Below are 6,913 nucleotides of genomic sequence, written 5' to 3'. Positions count from 1 at the left end.
CTGTATTCCCTTGGGTCCCAAAAGAGTTCTCACATATTTTAGACAACCCCTGTTTTAAATGTTTATAAGAAGGGGGTTTATTCCAAAAATATGGAGGTGTATCATGGGCGTCGATCGGTGGGGGACAGGAGGACACGTCCCTCACTTTTCAAAGTATGGGGACATCATATCAATTGTCCTCCCACTTTTCACCAATCTTCTATAGTTAAAACCCCAATTTTCAAAGCGAGTGGAAAGAACAACAATTACGAATAACTGTAATGAATTTTGTCTATTCACTTGTGCTCTGTTCCAAGTTCGGTACGTATTACTAATACTAAGTAAAAACGCAATTGTTTGTACATTTCGTTCGTAACCATCTCAGTAACCACTCCGTCGATTTTATGGGTGCAACGGTTATCAGAGGCTAAATGTATTATGAAAACAATGTACTGTATGTTGTCAAAATTGGCAGCCTGTACACAATTTCTACTATAAACGATTTATTCCTTTTGTATATTATTAAGACAGGTAGTGTCCAATACTATCTGCATACATAGATTCCTGTTTTTCCTAATTGCAAACAAATTATAGTTAGTCAATTTAATTTTATATATCCGTATACTAAACAATAATTATACAGCCTTTGACACGGATAGGTCTGTCTATTTCGACTTATTTACGAACTCCGATGTTACCTGACGCAATCTCGCCATGACATCATGATAATGGTAGATTAAGTAAATCACCTTTTATGTTTGTGAAATAAAAATGCTTTGTGTGCTTCATATCTCATTAATCCTGTTTGATGGTAAGATGGTAGTATTTCCACTTACAAAAGTGTAGTCGCAATACTACTCGCACAAAAGTGAAATTCGAAAAGAGGAGGAGAAAAGGAAAACCTCTTGATTGATTTAATCATGCAAATGCAATGCGACTGTAGAATTGGAGTAACTGTTTTAATTTTATCCATGAAGGAAAATGGTTTATTTGTTTTTCATGGTTCGAATATGTCACTAATATCACTAAGCTAATCAGTAGATAACAAATCATTATTTTTATGAATGTTAGTTTGCATGAGATATGTAAGCGGGCATAAAATTATGATGATTATTTCAGGGGCAGATTCAATGGGGCCCAGCAGGCCCACCTTCCCTATTTTTTTTTTCAAAATATGAAAGTGGAGAAAAAAGAAAATTATATTTCAAATTTAAGTCTTAGAATGCCATTTACAGGCAACTAGAGCTGCCATGATCATAAATTTGTTTACATCAGCCCCAACAATGGTGGGGCTGAGGTGGTCTACCCTTCATCTGTAAAAGTCCCTCCCTCTATTTCCAATTTCTGATCTGAATTAAAATTCTCTGTGCTATGTTATGCTAAATATTTTCAAAGTGAACTTCCTTATGTTGTGGTCATATTAGACGGGAATATTATTTAAACAAACTTTCATTAAAACAAACAACATAAAACACTATATACATATCAAAGTTATTAGGTTAAAGTTCTCACGTTGATGCATGCATAAAACGTAATTTCCTAAAATTTAGATATCCGAGATTGACAGTCAATCAATATTCTCTGTATTATCAATGCTAATTTAACGAGTGGACTTACTTATTATTTAATGACATAAATGTATATTGAGCTACTCAAAGTTTAGAAGTTTAAAAGTTAAAAGAGAGGACTTACCTATGTTGTGGTCATATTAGACTGTATAATAGACGAAAACTTACCCTTTGAAGTTTTGATCTATATTTTATGAATAATTTGAAGGGAGAGATTACGTCGAAATCCCGCTCGCGCATGCGCAGTCAATATTGAAAGCCAGAAATGTGGCAGCTAAAAATAGAAAGATGACGTACCGATGATGGTTTGAAGTTCTGAGGGAGGGAGAGGAAGGAATGTAATCTCTCCCTTCAAATTATTCATAAAATACAGATCAAACTTCAAACGGCAAGTTTTCGTTTGATCTTTCTATTTTATTTCATAATTTTCGGTAGAAATTACATTAAGATTTCGAAGCCCAGCTGTCACATTACTAGACAGCAGTTCTACAGTAATGAAACGGACGACTGTAGTTAAAAACCTCAAAGATATGAAACTCATAAAACCAACTCTGTAATTTTTATCAAACAGTTCTAACCTTCACGTTTTAACAGTCCGCTCTGGATTAACAGAAATAATGCAGATTGTAACTATCTTCAAAAAACGTGAAAACTCATAACAACAACTCTCTGTAGTTTTGTACTTTAACTAAACTATGCAGTTCTCATAAAACAAATTCTGTAGGACCGTGAACTAATGAAATACATGTAAACAGTATGATGTATCTATTTCATAAGTCCTTTATTGAAAGCATTGTTACTCTTATTTGACTGTCATGTTTTGTTGTAATACAAGTCCTTTCATTGGACCAACCAGCTTGTACCAAGATCGTTGACACATGGACATCCACCTTCATCGCTGCAGAAGTTGCAGCCGCCCTTGATGAGTGAGGCTTGTACCTGGACATATATGAATCCCTGCGTTTTTCATGACGCAGTCACGCAGCAAATCCACCGTGATATAGTTTGCGAAGACATACGCTTGAAGGGCCTCTTGTAATTTACAAATAAATAGCTTTCAGTTCCCCCACACGTGTAATATACTCCTTGAGGTACTTGACTACACACAGCCGCCGGTCTGGAGGATAAGCACTCAGGTGGATTTGGCATCCAAAGTTCCCTGGTCTGCTTTGCTTTAACGCTTCATCAATGGTGAATACAATAGCGTTTGTATTTACGACCTTTTTGTCTACGTTGAGCAAATGCAACGACTGCACTCTTTGTGCAGATATTAGGGCTATCAGAATGCAAATTTTGAGAGTGAGATCTCACAGGCAAACAGCATTGGACGGGGCCAGCTCCCTGAGATGGGCAAAAACCACAATGACGTCCCAAATTTCCTTATCACCTTGGACGAGGCGGTCTCAGTTGGAAAATTCCCTTTATGAGTCTGCTGTCAAGATAGCGCAGTGTTGATTGCACAGTAGCCCAAGTGTTTTTTATGATACAACTCGCTAAAAAAATTCGACATTTTCCACCTTGGTTTGGAGATGATTAATATGCCTTTAGTTGAGCAAAAACCTTTCCACTGCCTGATGTAAATATGGTATTGTTTGCTTGTTGCTGCTCTCCAAGAAGCAACTATAATGTCAATGACAGTCTTGTTCAATCCTTGTTTCTGGAAGGATCCCCGCATAATATGTAACACAAAAGATCAAGATGTTTGTATAAAGGTGAGGGGTATTCAACAATGGCATCATGAGAAGATTAACATTTCTAGGAATTGGAATAGCTTCCTCACACGCCCAACTCTGTAATGGGAACCAAGACTGTGTTGGCCAATTTGGCACTACCAGTAACCCCTTTGCTCTGTCCGCCCTGATTTATGAATACATTTCGAAATTAGGCAAAACGGGGGAACGCATAAAAATTTAAAGTTCCCAAATCTAACGTAAACACATCTACAGACTCTACGTCTGGGTCTCAATAACACATGCACGTTACGTTTGTGTGTGCAGAATGATTTCAACCCAAAATCTGCTGCCAAAGTTTCTAAGTAGTTGATTTTATTGTCTTTTGCCAACCTCAATTCCTGCCCATTCCCTCTGTCTCCCGTTTGGGTGTGTAGATCTGTGGCTCCCCAACCAGCCCCACTAGCATCTGTGCGTATTTCTAAATCAGGTTTAACCTGTCTAATAGGGGAGAACGATTTACCAACGTTGTTTGCCCACCATAGAAGTTCAGTTCTCCCATGTACCGATAACTTCCGGTCAAAATGGCCCTTATTAAGCTGGAGAGCTTTTATTTTGTCTGTCTCTAAAGCTCTGTAGTACAGGGGCCCATATTGGGTTTGCTGTCTTCAACAGTTCTGTACACGCTTTCCTGCATTTTATATGCTGGGAGTGTCAGAGTCATATGTATTGTGTTCAATTGAAAACCAAGAAATAGGAGCTCATGGTTGGGTTTAAGAACTTATTTTTCTGGATGGATAATGAAGCCCAGTTGGGTGAGCAGCTAGATAGTGTCTGTCTCTTATACACATCTAGATGTGTATAAGAGACAGCATACATACACTGTATATATGTATAAATCAAATATAAGTATTCTTTAAAGCCAACAACAAAAACATAGATCACATAATACAAGAATCACATAATATATAAATATAAAAATAAAGAATCATTCAAGGAAACATATCAGAAACGCATTCTGTGGTCAAGAACGTCCCTAAATTTAAGGCTACCAAAGAGCCCAGCTGACATAACAAACAGTTTCAATAAGTATCATAACAATTATTCTTGGAAAACCAGGTCACTAAAGTTAGGAACATTCGGACCAACGGGCCTTCGGACCAAAGACCCTTCTGACCAACGGGCCTTTGGACCAAAGGTACTCACCCAACTAAAATTAGGAACTTCGGACCAATTAGACCCTTCGGACTAACGGGCCTTCGGACCAAAGACCCTTCGGACCAACGGGCCGTCGGACCAAAGACCCTTCGGACCAAAGGTACGCACCCGTAAAACTTGTGCCTGTTGATGTTATAAAAGTACAAGTCCATTTTGGACTTCAAAATTTGGGTTTACAGCAGTCCCGGTAATATCTGATTTAACCCTGTCTGCAGCATGCAAAGCTGACGATTTTGCACACCCCAGGCTCGTAGACTCATTGGGAATATCGTCGCACTTACCCGCCGAGCTCATAGGCTCCCGTGATGCGATTGATTTTCGGCCCACCGAGCGCTTAGGCTCCTGAAGAATGGGACCGTTACCAGGCACGGCCGTCCCCGCCGGCCCCGCCGGCTGCTTTTCTATTGCGTGTCCGTTCATAATTGCACAGACGGGCCAAAAAAACTAGGGCCTACAAGTTTACGTCCCTGAAAACACCAATGGTAGCAGAGAGTTACTCTCTGACAGTTCCTATGTGTGAAAGTAGCTAAAATTGAAGACGTAAGACAATTCAAAAGAAAAGTATTTCGACTGCTGGAAATTTGCTTCCACGATGTACATACGGCGAACGAATTTGACTGCGCATGCGCGAGCGGAATCTTAATGTAAATTCTACCAAAAATTATCAAATAAAGTTAAAGACCATTGAACAAACAACATAAAACATATCAAATTTATTAGGTTAAACTTTTCATTTCGAGGCGTGAATATAAATGTAATTTTTTGGATGAGATTGACATGACATTTGAGAATGTACTAAATATAAAATCTTTTATATATCTTATATTTTACATTTTTATAAGAAATCTATCAGAAGCACAGGGATTGGTTATACTGTAAACCCCTGCAACACTAAAACTGCGATCCAACAGGCAGTAAACATTCCATTTTTATTTAGTGTAAATGTTTCTTACATGTTTTTTTTATTTTATTTGTATTCTTTTTATTTTGTATGATTCATTTGTTATATTTTCAACTGACAAAATGAATGCCTGAACTGATATTTTATGGCTTTGTTTGTCCATAGTAAAGTAGGAAAAACTATGAATTCAGAGTGTATTTCAAAAATTGACGTTTCATAATGCACGAAATTGCATTTCAAAACATGATATAAAAACAAAAACTAAAATTCTAAAATTTGTCTTCCAGCGAAATTCTAGCTTTCTTCTAATTTCCATGGGAACCCATCTGTGCGATAGTCAGGGTAAACTCTGGAACCACACTTGACAAGTGCTTAAAAAATGTATATTTACAGTATACTTAATTATATAAAATAATGTTGCATACTAGCACTATCAGGAATAAATATACAGATATAAAGGTATGGTGTTTTCTTGTCAGTTGATTATGTAAATTAGTGAAGAAATGAATATAAGTCCTAGGCAAGTGTATAAGGGAACCTTTAGTCTGATTTTCTGCAAAAGCTCACTGTGTGTTACTTGATTTGGATAAAAGGTAAGCCTACATAGAAACTGAAGAAAAAATGCATCTTAGTTACTTAATCAATCATTATAAATCTTACACTAAAGAGAAGAATATGAAGTAAACTATCATTGTCACAAGCTTTGGGGTTTTTCATTATAAAGGGTATTTAGAATTTTCAAAATGTTTTATAATTGGATCATTGTAATATCGTAGTTTTAAATCTTTTAGATCGTTTTAACTATTGTAAAATGTACTGCGCCTATGAGCAATAGGCCTATTGTTTTGGATATATGGTGCATTATAAATGCTTTTATTATCTATTATTATAAGTTTCGCCGGATTTGCAATCTGGACAACTGCTTCTACAATATATTTTCATCCTCAGGACTTTACTTGTTTCACACATCAAATTTACGTTATTAGCGTCATTTCGACTTGTACGCACATCCATAAGCTCAATTCACATCAAACACAATAATCCATGGAAGTTAATAAAATTAATATGGTAAATATAACGACGCACATCAATAACGGCAATAACACATTACTCATGAATCTCAGTATTTATACGAATCTATCAGTACGTTTCTACTGTCAATAAATATAATAGATAAATGTATTAATCGTGGTCAACAATGATAACACCAAAACCAGGATCTTAACAACAATGCAGGAACAATAATAATAATAATTAATAATAATAATAATAATAATAATAATAATAATAATAATAATAATAATAGCACCACCAATAGCAATGAAAGTAGCATTCATCACAATTTGCAACACTCGTATAAGTACTCGTCCTGATTGTTCCCTTAAATAGGCACACACCTGAGCCATTGTCATTCAACACACGCGACGCCTGAACACAATAACCAAACCAGCGTAGACAATCACTACGTCGTTATTTTATTTTATTAATTTAAATTATAACTCCTATAATAGATAAATGTATTGATCGTCGTCAACAATGCTAACACCATAACCAGGATCTTAACAACAATGCAGGAA

Source organism: Anneissia japonica, unplaced genomic scaffold (assembly GCF_011630105.1).
Source record: "Anneissia japonica isolate Jap-2015-1 unplaced genomic scaffold, ASM1163010v1 scaffold1489_len2284818_cov182, whole genome shotgun sequence".
Lineage (NCBI taxonomy): Eukaryota > Metazoa > Echinodermata > Crinoidea > Comatulida > Comatulidae > Anneissia > Anneissia japonica.
This window is presented reverse-complemented; position numbering follows the sequence as displayed.